This window comes from Lutra lutra, chromosome 3 (genome assembly GCF_902655055.1).
Source record: "Lutra lutra chromosome 3, mLutLut1.2, whole genome shotgun sequence".
NCBI lineage: Eukaryota > Metazoa > Chordata > Mammalia > Carnivora > Mustelidae > Lutra > Lutra lutra.
Genome location: NC_062280.1, coordinates 87,688,798 through 87,704,833, shown reverse-complemented (window position 1 = coordinate 87,704,833; position 16,036 = coordinate 87,688,798). Strand labels below are relative to the sequence as shown.

General features: G+C 35.1%; 1 protein-coding gene across 11 annotated transcripts in view; it reads right to left on the bottom strand.

The window, feature by feature from the left end:
• GTDC1 (glycosyltransferase like domain containing 1) overlaps positions 1-15,108 on the bottom strand; it is a 379,170-nt gene extending 364,062 nt beyond the window's left edge. For 10 of the 11 annotated variants that reach the window (XM_047722447.1, XM_047722446.1, XM_047722452.1 and 7 more), the window contains exons 1-2: positions 15,018-15,108; positions 2,189-2,278 (exon numbers count right to left, since the gene is read on the bottom strand). The gene's annotated coding sequence lies outside the window, so the exon portion shown is untranslated. The remainder of the gene's footprint in view (positions 1-2,188; positions 2,279-15,017) is intronic. The other variant, XM_047722445.1, reaches the window with a different exon arrangement.
• Between the last annotated feature and the right edge of the window lie 928 nt (positions 15,109-16,036).

Below are 16,036 nucleotides of genomic sequence, written 5' to 3'. Positions count from 1 at the left end.
GGACGAATGGATAAGGAAGATGTGGTCCATATACACTATGGAGTATTATGCCTCCATCAGAAAGGATGAATACCCAACTTTTGTAGCGACATGGACGGGACTGGAAGAGATAATGCTGAGTGAAATAAGTCAAGCGGAGAGAGTCAATTATCATATGGTTTCACTTATTTGTGGAGCATAACAAATAGCATGGAGGACAAGGGGAGTTAGAGAGGAGAAGGGAGTTGGGGGGAATTGGAAGGGGAGGTGAACCATGAGAGACTATGAACTCTGAAAAACAATCTGAGGGGTCTGAAGGGGCGGGGGGTGGAAGGTTGGGGGAACCAGGTGGTGGGTATTAGAGAGGGCACGGATTGCATGGAGCTCTGGGTATGGTGCAAAAACAATGAATACTGTTATGCTGAAAATTAAAAAAAAAAAAAAATGGGGGTGCATAATATTCTTTCAAGTTAGTGTTTTTGTTTTCCTTGGATATATACCCAGAAGTGGAGTTCCTAGATCATAGTGTACAGAAGACTCTTGAACAATATAAGGGGTAGAACTGCTGAACACCAAAGCAGTCAAAACTCTTTCTAAAACTTTTGACTCCCCCAAAACTTAACTACTAGTAGCCTACTATTAACTGGAAGCCTTACCTATAACATAAAGAGTCAATTATTGTTTGTTCTATTTCTGTGAAAAATGCCATCAGAATTTTGACAGAGATTGCACTGAATGTATATATTGCTTGGGGTAATATGGACATTTTAACAATATTAATTCTCCCAACCCATGAACATGGAATACATTTCCATTTGTTGTGTCTTTTTCAACTTCTTCTTTCATTAATGTCTTGTAGTTTTCAATATAAGCCCTAAAACAACTTCTTCTATACCAGGTTCAGCCAGCAAAGAGGAACTAGTAAAAATTAGCAAGATGGTATATATCTCCTTTTTGATACAGCATGCCTTCATAATGGAGATATAATTAACAAGGTGGAAAACAGCCAAAGATTTAGCAGGGTAGAAGCTACTGGGGAGACTATCTGGTCTATATCCAGATAATTGATGGATCCTCAATGAATCCAGCAGACTTTCAAAACTATCAGCAACACATATAATATGCATTTGTTACAAGTTATGAGGCGGGGTGTGGTGGTGGAAGGAAGGGAATTAAATTTGGATAAAAGGAATAAAATTATAAATTATACAACAAATATGTGGAAATCTTATACAAAGAAAAAAATGTTGCCCTAGCCTGGTACAAAACTTTACCTTTTGATAAAAAGTAAGCCTAAGTTTCAGTAAAATTACATTAACAAGTATCCCCTCCACCAAAAAAAAAAAACCACATTATTACTCTTAGCAGCATAAGCAGTTAACAACAATGGAACTTCGGTACATTCCCAGATGATAAAAATGAGCTGCAAAAGGTCATGAAAACCCAAGACAGTACATACACAATGATAGAGTCACTGTTCTCTTTTATTTACAAACAGAGAAAGGAACTTATTTATTTAGTATCATTTTGAGAAACACACCCATATATGGAAATAGTAGCTTGTGTAGTTAACTCAAAATACAGTCCAAAACCACATGTGCTGGATGACATGGAAAATCCAGTCTCATAAAACAAAACCACCACCATTTAAAATAACATGCCAGCAAAATTAACAGCTTATAGATTACAGCCCTCCATTAAACAAAGGGTAGTACATGATTTTGTTTTGTTCGTTTTAATTCAATTGACATCAACACTTGGAAGTCTACAAAGATATCATATCAAAAATAAATAAAAACCAAAAAAAGGAACTATACATCAAAAGAAACTGATAGAGTAGAATTGACCTAGTGGCAAAAATGGAAAATAATCTAAAGTTCTATTAACAGCATAAAAGAGAGAAATAAGGACATAATCATACAACCGAATATAATAGTCCTAAAATTCACTGACCTATAGCAGTGGTGCTATGGGGAAGAACTGTGTTTCCCCCAAAATTTGGACCTAGAAGCCTTCACCCACAGTATCTCAGAATGTGACTATATTTGGATATAGGACCTTTAAAGAAGTGATTAAATTAAAACAAAACCATTAGGGTGGATTGTAAGCCAACAGGACTAATCTCCTTAAAGAAGAGGGAATTCAGACACACAGAGACATAAGAGATGTCCACCCACACACCACAAGAGGACAAAGCATATAAAGTTACCAGCAGAAAGCTGATCATCTGCAAGCCAAGGAGATCTCAGAATAAAGCAAATCTGCTGACACCTTCATTTTGGATCTCCAGCCCCAAGAACTGTAAGAAAATAAATTTCTGTCATTTAAGCCACTCAGTCCATAGTATCTTGTTAAGACAGCCCTGAAAAACTAATACAAATGGTCTCAAACTTAAATATCTATAACATCACCTTGCAAGGCCTGTTAAAACACAGGCTGCTGGGCCCTATTCTCAGAGTTTCTGGTTCAGCAGGTCTGGAATAAGGTGTTCATGAACATGTTTACAAGGGTCCTCACTCTTGATTTAATGCTCTGCTGCTGGTATTTCCAAGTTATTAATAGTTTTTGAACAAGGGGCCCAGCATTTTCATTTTGCACTGGACTGCACAAATGTATCCGGTCCTGGCTTGAGAATTTTGTATTTCTAACAAGTTCCCAAGTGAAGCTCAAGTTGCTGGTTGGGGACGGCATTCTGAGCGCAACTGAACTACAGCAACATCTGCTAAACCAACATGAGTCTAAAAACATAATTTAGGCAAAAAAGAGCAAAATGAAAAAGGACAGGTATAGTTATCGTTTATGTAAGTTTTCTGTCATAAATACTTATGTATTAAATGAAAGCATGAAAACAAGCATGACAATGGAAACACCCAATTCAAAATACTTGGAACCTCTGCAGGTGGGGAAAGAACAGAACTAGGAATTACCACCAGGGAAAAGGCCTCACCTCCCTCTGTCTATAAAATTCTAGTTCTCAAATAATTACAAAGTAAAAAATTGAAGTAAACATGGCAAAAAAGTTCAGATTTAGATGAGCTGCAAGAGAGCTACACTGTAATTTCCTCTATACTTTTTGCACTTTTCTGTAAATTAACACTTGAAAAAATTTTAAAGGGAAAGATAAGAATCTTAACTTTCAAATAATCTGATTAACTTTGGTATCACCCACAATCTCCTAAAACTCTCCATTAGAATTTAGAAAATTTGCCAGTGAGAAAAACAATTCTACATATGAAAAATATCCCTTCACGATAGCCAATATATGAAGTTATCTGAAGTTTAACAAGCATAATTTAAAAGAGTATACAGATATATATTGGATGAATGAAAAAAATTTCCAATGTTCCTGAAAATCTCTAATTGAGAAAATTTTGTGAAAAAGTGATTTTGAGGAGCAGCTGGGTAGTGCAGTCAGTTAAGCATCCAACTCGGTTTCAGCTCAGGTCCTGATTCTGGGTCATGAGATTGAGCCCCACTTCAGGCTCTGCATGGAGCCTGCTTAAGACTCTCTCTCTCCTTCTCCTCCTCTCTCCCTCAAATAATAAATTTTTAAAAAAGAAGAGGAAGAAGAAGTGCAAGAGTGCAAGAGTACTCAAGAGTAAATAGGTACAAATCTATTTTAAATCTACAAATGTACTTTAAAGTTGCTGGTTGAAGACCACATTCTGAGAGTGATTGAACTACAACAATATCTGTCTAAACCAACATGAGTCCAAAAACATAATTTGGGCAAAAAAGAGCACAGAGTCTGCTTAGGACTCTCTCTCTCTCTCACTCTCTCTTCAATAAATAAATCCATAAAGTTTTAAAAAAGTGATCTTGGAAAAAAAAAAAGAGTAAAGGGCTACAAATCGACCTTAAATGAACAACATGTGCTAAAAATAAGATACTATGTAAATTAAGAATACTAAAAGTAAGAACTACTATGGAAAAAATAGTAACTATCATTTAGGTTCATTCGAATGTCTTTTGTATGAAGTGATAAGAATAAATCTTAAGCTATTTAGAGGAACACAAATGAAATATAATGAATGTTAAATTTCTCCAAACCTAGATAAAATAATATGAAAAGGTTATATCCCTAACATATAGAAAATCCATGCAAATTAAAATGAAAAATAAATCAAAATATTAGAAAGAAAATTTCACTTGAACAAATACAGAATAAATACAAATTTTATAAATGATACCTTTTAACTATCAAATTCACCAACCTTATTTATAAAATGATCAGTACAGCTATTCTCATGTCAGTGGAAATATAAAATGGTAAAACTTTATAGAAAGCTATTTTTTTAAAGATTTTATTTTTAAGTAATCTCTACACTCAACATGGGGCTCCCACCTACAACCTCAAGACCAAGAGTAGCAGGCTCCACCAACTGAGCCAGCAAGGCGCCTCTGAAAAGCAATGTCAACATATATATCAAGGACCTTAAAAATATTGATAGCCTTTGCTCCAGTAATTTTCTTTCTAGTAATATATCCTACAGAAAAAAAATCAAAATAATGACAATAGACTTTCACATATATATGCATCACAATATTACTTATATTTCAGAAAAAAATTACAAAAAAACTAAATCAATTATGATACAGCCATATGATAGATGCAATTGTAATGATTTGTGGGGAATAATTATGATATAAAATTAAATTACAAAGAAAAATTATAAAATCATAAATTCCATGTTCTTAACTATGGAAAACTATAAAATTTCAAAGGAAAAAAATGAGGGGCACCTGACTGGCTCAGTCGGTAGAGCATGCAACTCTTGATCTCAGGGTCATGAGTTCAAGCCCCATGTTGGGTGTGGAGACTATACTTAAAAAAGAAAATTTTAATGAAAGGAAATATGTCATATATGAACAGCCTGCCTCTGGATAATGATATCATAGGCAAGTTATTTCCTCAGCTGCTTTTTTATTACTTTTACAATTAGAAAAATAAAAATAGAAAAAAAGTAAGAATTTTCACTAAATATAAAACATTTCAAACAAAGGTATTAAGGCATTCAATAAAATACCTTAATTAAATGTTATTTTAATAAATTTGAAACATTCACTTCAGCAAAAAGTTGATGAATAGCTTACAAAGAATAATATACCCTTCAAAATGGAGATAACATTGCAAATTCCTTCACAGGTTTTCCTTGATTGGAATTGCTTCCAGTCACAGGCACCAACATAGGTTCTAGCTTTGAAGTATCTACATACTCTAAACTGGTTTCTTAATCCATCATTCTGGTCATAATCAAAGATCATAATCCTAAATCACACATTTTCATTAATCTGCTTCAGATAATATCTGAAACCCCAGGACCCCCATTCCTTTACATATAATATTTCTCTATTTTACAAACCACCTCTCAATGGAAGGTTATCATCACCTTGACTTTGTAAAGGTGTGAATTCAGAGAGGCTAAATAACTGTCCTAATGTCACATGGCTAGTAAGTAAAGGAACTGAGACTTGAACACTGGTCATTCCGATGCAATACATCACAACACCTTTCTCAAAAAGCTGGCATAACATAAAATCCTGCACTTTGCAATTTCAGCCCTGCCTCCTAAGGACAAACAAGGACAGCATCCCAGAAAGAAAACCAAAAACAAACTGTAAAGGAGCTGGCTATTAATCACAGGAAAGCATTTCAATCTGTATCCTTATTTTCTGCCTTCTATATATACTATCGAATACTGGTGCCTCACTCAACAGAATCACTTAGTCTGAGGTCATGGATAAGAGTAACCAAGCAAACTGATATTTTCATAAATGGCCACAGCAATATTTCCAATCCATGTGACCTTCCAGGAGCTGGCCACTCACATTACCCAGAAGCAGAGACAGTATCCCTTCCAGCTTTGACTGAGCAGGGTTTTACACCACAGAACAAAATGTATTGGAAATAATGTGTGACTTCTAAAGTCACTTCTAAAGCTTCTAAATGTGCTTCTAAAAGCTATCAAAGGCAATAGAGACATAGGTTCATCTAGTCTCTGTCTCTCCACGAACCCCTTTTTCCTCTCACTCTCTCCCCCTCCTTTCCTTCTCTCCCTCCTCCCTTACAACCCAGCCACCACACTGTGAGGAAACCCAGGCAACATGGAAAGGCCACCTATAGGTGTTCTGACCAAGACCTCCACTTGTTATCTGAACTGACAGGCAGCACAACCAAACATGTGCCTCCGCAAGCCTTCAGATGATTCTAAATCGCTCTCCCTTTGGAGCCACACAATTGACACAAAATGTAGCAAAGATTAACTATGTCAAGTGAACCTTTCCAAATCACAGATTCCTGAGCAAAATAAATATTTTAAGCCAGTAAGTTTAACAGTGATTTGTAAAGCAGCAAGAGGTCACCAAAACAGATGTTTGGGGCTGTATTCAGAAGTTAAAGAGTTTAGTGACTATTCCATGCAAACTTATATGATACCTTTCTGTAATTACCCTCTTTCTGAATTAGCTGAACCACAGACCATAGCTCTTTTGACTTCTGATTGGTCTCTCAAGACTTGAATTTTCAGGTCTGCTTGATTCTCCTTTTGGAGTCAAGCTGCATACCTTGTTGCAATAAAGTTATCATCTTAAAAGTTAGTATCTCCTTAAAGGTTTTCGGGGGAAGTTCTAAGCAAGGACATCAAAAACCCTCTAAAACACAAAGTCATGACAGCCATGTTTTGGCTTATACCACAAAAGATACTCATAGAAAGTTATTACCAGTTGCCAATGCTCCTGAGAGTACAGAATTGCCACAAAATATTTTAATGGATAGAGAATGCACAGTAAAATTATTGGGAAAAAATAACACACGCAGATTTAAGTGGCAAGGGAAAAAAGAATTATAAGACACCATACATCTAATGCAGATGTTCCGTAGTCTGTAGATTTGTCTACCAGTTTCGGCCAGTGTACTGTTTATTGACTGCTTTGACTTTATTTTTTTATATAGCTTCAGATGCAAGTTCTCATCAACTAAGTGGAAGGAAGTAAATAAATTTTCTGTTCCATATAAATATAATTTTGCCAGCTAGAAAATACTTCAATGATGAGGTTTGCATGAAGCTAATTAAATGCAAATAGAACAGAAACGGTGAAATCAGTTTATTTCATAGGTTTTGGGAAGGAGTTTTAGGATGGCAGGGCAAACATCACATTAAAAGTTAACCAAAGTCCATCATTTGCAGACATTAAGGATCAAATGATTTGGCCAATATATATTCCTTGATGAGAAAATATATCAAGCTGTTAATCAAACACAAATTGCAAGAAAATGAGTACCAAAAAAAAAAAAGTTTTTGTCTTTAAGCATAGTTTTCATTAGCACAAGAACTTTTCTGATAGTATAACAAATAAACTTCTTCTTCCTACTAAATCCACGTTTCTTCTCTCGTAGCTCCAACCTCCCCATAATGCCTTATTCAGAGCCACATACTATAGGCAAAACTATCATCGCCATTACTGGAAAAAGTAAAATTCTTCCATTCTCCTTCATTAACTTTTTGAATATATGGTATTCACACAACAGATGAGTTGCTAAAATATATGTCACATACAGAGTTCAATGCCAAAACAACTTATAGCCAATCTTTTGATAGAAATATTATTCAAATACATAAACTTCAAATTAAATAAAAGAATATGAATGTAAAAGTTTATGTTATCCCACTTCCTTTTGAGGAAAAAAACTACATAAAAGAAGCCACAATCTGTCTATAAAACTATAAAGAACAATGAAACCAGGAGGAAGGCTTAAAGATATCTATACACTTTTAAGTGATATTTTAAGCTGACTCTATCCTTTATAGTTACTCTACGTTGCATAAAACATTATGGAGTCTAATAAGTTTTAAGGGCTGGTATGACTTAATATGAATGAAACAGTGGAAATACTCAAAACTCTAAGGCACATTGGTTACTGGGGCATGTTTTCAAGATTGACTGGGTAAACTAAATTATACAAACCTAAAAAAGGAAATGACAAGTGATAGCTGGCTAAATAATCTGCAACAACTCCTACTACAGAGAATTTTTGCATTAAAAAAGAGGCCATCCTTGACCTTCAGATCTTTTGTGTCTTAATTTGAACGGAAATACCCTTGGAATTGGCTACCATTCCCACCATGCCCTGTGAAATCCCAGATATTCCAATGTTCCTGAAAGAATTTGGGTTAGTGAAATCTACTTTAGACTTTAAAATTAGGAAAGAGACCATCTGTTTTATACATTACTATATCCCAAGCCCCCAGCAGAGTACATACATTCAAAATGTTTGTTGAATGAATTAGAAAGAGGAATATAGGTAAGAAGAAAACAAAAGAGGAAGGACGAAAGGTAACAGATGCTCTGCTGCAAACTTGAATAACAGAAAATTCAAATTATACAAGAAAATATAATTGTTTTCCAAGAAAAAAAAAAATTCTCACAGAAATTTCTTGACCACTGATTGGCCAGATTCCTGGTATTTTTCCCCATGAAAACCATGTAAGAAATTCAAACTCAAAGTGCTGCTGGAATCACTAAGTACAGAAGTGAGAATGCATACATGTAACAATAACTCCTAAGAACAAAAGAATAATAAAAGAAGCAAGGGAATTAAAATGGCACATTAGAAAATAGCTATTTAACACAAAAGAAGGAAGTAAAAGAGTAACAGATAACCAAAAAGAGCAAAAAAATTATAATACATTCAGCAAAATGACAGATACTAATCCTATTTGATCAGTAATTACACTAAAGGTTAATGGACTAAACACTGAAACCAAAAGCTACAGATTGGCAGAATAAATAAGAAAACATGGTCTAACTACATGCTATCTCTAACTACATGCTAATCTCTATTATATTCAAAGACACAGTAAGTTGAAAGTAAAAGTATGGTGAAAAAAATATATACCATTCCAACATAGCCATAAAAGATCTGGATTAGCTATACTATCATCAGACAAAATAGACAGTAAGACAAAAACTATGACCAAATACGAAGAAGGGCATTTTATAAGGACAAAAATGTCCTCTCAGGAAAACACAACAATTATGAACATACATGAACAAAATGAAATCATCCTCAACTACATGAAGGAAAGGATGACAGAATTGAAGGGAGAAATACATACTTCAACAATAATAGTCAAGAACTTTAGTACCTCACTTTCAACACCATTATTGAAAGAAACAACTAGGAAAATTCACAGAAGATCAGAAACAGAAGACCTGAACAAGACTATACACCAACTTAATTTAACAGACATCAACAGAACACTACACCCATCAACAGCAGAACATTCTCTGGGATAGACCATATGTTAGGCCATAAAAACAAGGACTGAAATCATACAAAGCATGTTCTCTAACCACAATAAAATTAAATTAGAAATCAACAATGGAAGGAAATTTGGGAACTTAACAAAGATGTAGAAATTAAATAACACACTTCTAAATAACCAATAGGTCAAAAAAGAAATCAAAAGGGAAGTTAGGAAATACTTTGAGTTGAATAAAAATGAAAACACAACATACCAAAACTTATGGGATACAGCTAGAGAAGTGCTCATATGAAAATTTACAGCAATAAATGCCTAAAATAAAAAAGAGGCTAATAAATAACCTTAATAAACTAGAGGAAGAAGAGCAAATTAAATCCAAGCAGAGGAAATGGAATAATAAAGATTAGACCAGAAACTAATAAAATAAAAAATGGAAAAACAATAGAGAAAAGTAACAAAACCAGAAGTTGGTTCTTTGAAAAGATCAACAAAATTAACAAATCTATAGCTAGACTGATCAAGAAAAAAAAGAGACAAGAGGGGACACCATTACTGATCTTAAAGAACTGCAGAGGATATAAGGAAATACTATTAACAAATGTATTCCAACAAATTATATAATCTAATAAAATGAACAAATCCAAAAAAAGCCACAATTACTGAAACTCAAGAAGAAATAAAACATATGAATGGACATATAACAAGTAAACTTGTTGAATTTTTAATCAAAAGACATCCCATCAATAAAAACCCAGTATTTACCTTCACTGGTGAATTTTATCAAACATTTAAAAGAATAAACACTAAATCTTAAAAAACCCTTCCCAAAAATAAAATAGGATAAAATATTCTTGAACTATTTCCATGAGGGTATTACTACCTTGACACTAAAACCAAATAAAAGATATCCAAAAATCCATAGCCCAGGGGCCCCAGCTGGGCCTTGCGTGTTCTTCCTTCATTAGGAAGAACACGCAATTCTTGATCTCAAGGTAGTAAGTTTAAGCCCCATATTGGATGTAAAGATTACTAAAATAAATAAACTAACAGGTGCCTGGGTGGCTCAATCAGTTAAGCATCTGCCTTCGGCTCAGGTCATGATCCCAGGGTCCAGGGATCAAGCCCCGTACTGGGCTCCCTGCTCAGTAGGGAGTCTGCTTCTTCCTCTCCCTCTGCCCCTTCTCCCATTTGCACACACTATCTCTCAAATAAATGAATAAAATCTTAAAAAAAAAAAAATTAAGGAACTAAGAATAGGAGACAATTTCCTCAACCTGACAAAGAGAACCCAGGAAAAACCCACAGTTAACATCACACATAATGGTAAAAAAACTAGAAGATTTTCCCCTAAAATCAGGAATAAGACAAGGACATCCACTCTCAGCACTTCTATTCAACATCGTATTAGAGGTTCTAGTCAGAACAGTTGGCAAGAAAAAGATATAAAAGGCATCTAGAAAGGAAAAGAAAAAGTAAAACTATCTCTTTGCATTAAATCTTATATAGAGAAATTCCCAAGGGATTCACTAAAAACTATCAGAACTAATCAGTGAGTTCGGCAAGTTTGCAGGATACATGTCCAATATACAAAAGTCAATTGAATTTCAGTAGCAATGAACAATCCAAAATGAAGATAAGAAAAAACTTTAAAATAGCACCAAAAAGAGTAAAATACTTAGGCGTAAATTTAACAAAAGAAGTACTGAACTTGCCCCCAGATAATTTCTAAATATTGTTGAAAGATATAAAGAAATAAATGGAAAGACATCCCATGATCATAGATGACTTAATATTTTTATCCCTGGTAATGAGCACTTTCATGGTGTTACTGACCATTCATTTATCTTCTTTGCAGAAGCATCTATTCAGACACTGTGCCCATTTTTTTACTTAGATTGTCATCTATCATTGAGTTGTAGGGGTTTTTAATATATTATGGATACAAGTCCCTTATCAGAAATATGATTTGCAATATTTTCTTCCACTCACTGGGTTGTTTGTCTGCTCACTTTCTTGATAGGGTCCTTTGAAGCACAAAGTTTTACATTTTTTTTTAATATTTTAAATTTAAAGATTTTATTTATTTATTTGACAGAGATCACAAGTAGGCCCAGAGGAAGGCAGAGAGAGAGAGAGGAGGAAGCAGGCTCCCCGCTGAGCAGAGAGCCCGATGCCGGACTCGATCCCAGAACCCTGAGATCATGACCCGAGCCGAAGGCAGAGGCTTAACCCACTGAGCCACCCAGGTGCCCCAAAGTTTTTTTTATAAAGGCTAATTTGGCTACTTTTTCTTTGGTCAATTTTGGTGTCATTCCTACAAAGCAGGTGTTTCCTAAATTTAGAACTCCTCCACTACATCAAGGTGCTTCCATTTTTCAGTTCAATTGGAGGGGAAATTAAGGAAATAAGGTAAGATGAGAAGAATAAAGTTTTGAAGGTTAGAAGTGGTAATACTGCTTTATCTATTCAGTCATTGCTAAGAATATACATTTGTATCAAATATGGAAGTCTTTCATATGTGAGGCTAAAAATAAGGATTTAAAATGTCAATTATGCTCTCACTGCTAACCAAGAAACCCTCACTCACTTACCCTTCCATGGCCAATCCCTAATACTGAGCAAATCACCTTGTACATCTTCTTTTTGACTTCCACCGAACACTGATGAGGGGGAAAAAAGACACATACCAGTTGGTGCCAATAAAAATATATAGTTCTGGGGCGCCTGGGTGGCTCAGTAGGTTAAAGCCTCTGCCTTCGGCTCGGGTCATGGTCCCAGGGTCTTGGGATCGAGCCCCACATGGCGCTCTCTGCTCAGCAGGGAACCTGCTTCCTCCTCTCTCTCTGCGTGCCTCTCTGCCTACTTTTGATCTCTGAGTGTCAAAATAAATAAATAAAATCTTTAAAAAAAAAAATATATATATATATATATATATATAGTTCTAGGCTAGATATTCTTGCTTTGGGAATGCTCATTCTGTTTCATTCTTTGACCACAACAATTGCTCCCGGTCTTCTCCAAAGTTCTCGACGCCTACCAACACTTAGCAGATGACCTCTCTTTTTCTTCAATAAACTTTCTATAGATCATTTAACATGAGTCACTAAGTTCCTCCCATAAATTGTAATAGGTAACTCATTTATAAGCAGAAAAATCATATTCTTCTCTCCCACCCAATTCACAAGAAGAGCTCCTTTTTCTCTCCATTTAGCCTATACACCTGTGTTAAATCCCCCCACCTCCTTTAAGACTGTGAATCACCAATTATTCCCTCTCTAAAATCTTCAACCCCTTTCTTAAGACCAATGCCTTTGTAGCTTTGACAAATTCATCCATTTCCCTCAACAATTAAAATCTTCTGCCTTAATTCTTTGAGTTATCATTTCTACTTTTTCCACTAATTTTTCTTAACGGAGTCAATATCACTGACTCCATCTTTGCCTTCAAACTCACTCCCTCATTATTTGATTTCTAATCATATCAGTCTGCTAAAGTCACCCTCAAAAGAGTTTCCAGTGGTCACCAAACACCAACTGAGGTTTACTTCCTCTTCATATACCTTTAAATCTACATAGCATTTAAAATTGTTCATCATCCCATCTTTGAAACTTCCTTGTTTTGACTTACATAACTGTATATTCTCTGGTTCTCTCATTTTATTTCTCACCATTACTCAGAGGCAACTCCCAGTACCTCCTAAATGCACACATTCTTAATTATCCAGACTCAATGATTCTGCGACTTAATCTCACACAAACTCTCCTTTTCACTCCTTTTGTTACCAACCCAAATTCAAATTTCATTATTATTACTTGTCTGAATCAGCTACCATGCCTCTACAATATTACTCCTTAATCCAAGAAACCAATTGCTTTGATAACATTCCTAAAATGTAGCCTAACTGTCTCTTTCTTCCGCTTAAAAGAGAGGAAGCATGTAGATTCAAACATTAGTTTGATCCTAGCTCTGACAATTACTTGTCATAAGACCTTGGGTAAGTCACTTAACTCCTCTGAGCCTCAGTATATCTCTTCTTTAAAATGAGAGTTGTAGGGGCACCTGGCCAGCTCAGTCAGTAGAGCATGTGCTTCTTGATCTGGGGGTTGTTTGAGTCCTATGTTGGGTGTAGAGATTACTTAAAAATAAAATCTTAAAAACAAAAACAAACAAAAACCTGAGGGTTGTAATATCTACTAAACACGAGTTGTTACAAATAAATCACAAGACATGTTCAGTTCTGATACATAAGAGACGGTCCATAATCTTCAAGAGCTGTCTACTCCTAACAAAGATCTGCATACCTTTACAAGAGAGTCAAACTCAATTTTTCTAGACTAAGAACCACAGAGGGGAAGCCTGTGGCTATCCGTTCTTATATGGGACCACTAGGGACTCTTCACTGATATACTGTGCCACATGTCTGCCTTTTTCATAATATGTACTCAGCCTAAAATGACCTTTTTCCAAATCTCTTGCTAATTTTCTGCCAGTTAGTTAAGGCCTCTTTTACACCATGTACTCCATTCAAGCTAGTTATACATGAGTCATTCCTCCTTATTAGAATGTAAACTCTTCAAGGGATGAAACTATGTGTTTTACCTACTACATTGTCAGTACACTGTACTACAACAGAAGCATTAAAAATAATAGTAATAGGGGCGCCCGGGTGGCTCAGTGGATTAAGCCACTGCCTTCGGCTCAGGTCATGATCTCAGGGTCCTGGGATCGAGTCCTGCATCAGGCTCTCTGCTCGGCAGGGAGCCTGCTTCCTCCTCTCTCTCTCTCTGCCTGCCTCTCTGCCTACTTGTGATTTCTCTGTCAAATAAATAAATAAAATCTTAAAAAAAAATAATAGTAATAATTGTGACATAATTCTGAGATAGTTTTCCCATAATATTAAAAAAATTTATCCCAGATAATTTATGTAACCACCTATCTTATTTATATGCTCACTATGGAAATCACATAAAAATGTCCAATAAGTTGGGATATGTCTAAAGGGAGATATGACTTACTTTAATTATATAACTGAAACACAAATAAGACTTTTGTAAGTCGGAGAATATGATTTTAGTAACAGTTAAATCCTCTCAATTTGAAAGGATACACCTTCTCATTTTATTTCATTTATAAAAATAATTTACACAAATTTTCAAATAATTCCATTTCGGGAACATTCAAACATAACAACTCATCATATGCATGAACGAAGTACACCGCAAAGCTACATTTCAATGAAATCTCCAATATATTCTACAAAAATTAATCAGAGTTGATAATTTTTGCCAGACTAGACTACACATATAGTTCTTGAATAGTAAATAGGAGAAGAAATAAGCAAATCATACATAAAAGGAGTGATCAAATAATCAACTCGTCTTCAAGTACAATGTGACATTATGAATGAATTTTTAAAAGCTACAGCTTCTTGTCACACATCTACCCCAGAACATAAGGAAAGAACAAAAACCACAGAGACACATGTAGTATAGATGTAAGCAAGTACAAAGTGAAAGAGTACCTCAAAGATTAGAGAGAGTGGGAAGCACCTGCGTCCAATTTGTCTAGTATATACTGTAAATAGTACCTGTTTCCTGAGGTGGAAAAGCTATAAAAGGAAACTGCACTTTGGTATTAGTGTATGTGTGCATATATGTGCATATATCTCATGTAGTTTTACTGAGAGACCTTCCACATATCTAAAACTTCAGACAGGCCATATCTAGGTAAGTATCAAGATCAATGTTAATGATGCATCTTTGTAAGACTCACCAGGTAAGAACAGATTTGAACAAAACTCTTAACACTCAAGTCTTCCCTGTGTCCATACAGCATGCAGTTCAAACTGGGTTAAGTGAGGACCCTAGAGAACAAGACAGTGTTTTCACTTAGAATATGTTATCTGCCTCTCTAGATACTGAATCCCTGACCTCTAAACATAGGAATAAAACCAATTATTTCATGTTTTAAGATATATAATCAATACATACATGTAAACATTAGATTTCTAAGCTATAAGAAGAGTACAAATAGTTACCTTCCTATCTATGTGCAATAATAAAGATTACTTACAGTTGACTTGACTGAGTCACTTTTGGCTTTTTAACCCTCACAAGTGTTTGAGCTGATCATTTAAAAAATATTTTACTACAAAATCCAGTTCCCTTATAGAAACTATACAATGGCCCTATTTGGTGTCACGAAACTCTGTAAGGGTCTCATGCAAAGAATCCTCTCCCCCAAAATACTTACTTAAGTATATACAGAGAAAGGATTTTACATACCAAAGAGGGTTTCTATTTTAGTGACTTTCCGAATGTTTGGTGAACTTTGACTTACCTTGCTCCCTTCTTCTGTGACTAACTGAAAGTGTTTCCAGAGCCTAAATTTGTATACTAATTCTACCCCCCTCCCTAATTCTACCATTTAGCAGCAGGGTAAAGTGCGTTTCTTTCATTATTTCTTTATAATGGCATAGTTCTCCTGAAAATTAGATGACTTTATGCATCATGCTGTACTGTTTTAACGGACTTTCTTATTTTCTTCTCCACTGGAAAATGGAACTCCTTAAAACCTATGTCAGGTCTTTCTATAGCTCTGGCAACTAGCACAGCACCTAGTGCAAAGAAAGTATTAAACATCTGTCAATCAAACAGAGACATGGGGAGATAATTGCTGAAGATGGGCAATGGGTACATGCAGAGGAGGGGAAGAAGGGGGTTTCATTCTATGAATCTATCTTCTTTTATATACATTTGAAATTTTTCAAATATATTTTTAGTTTTTCAAAT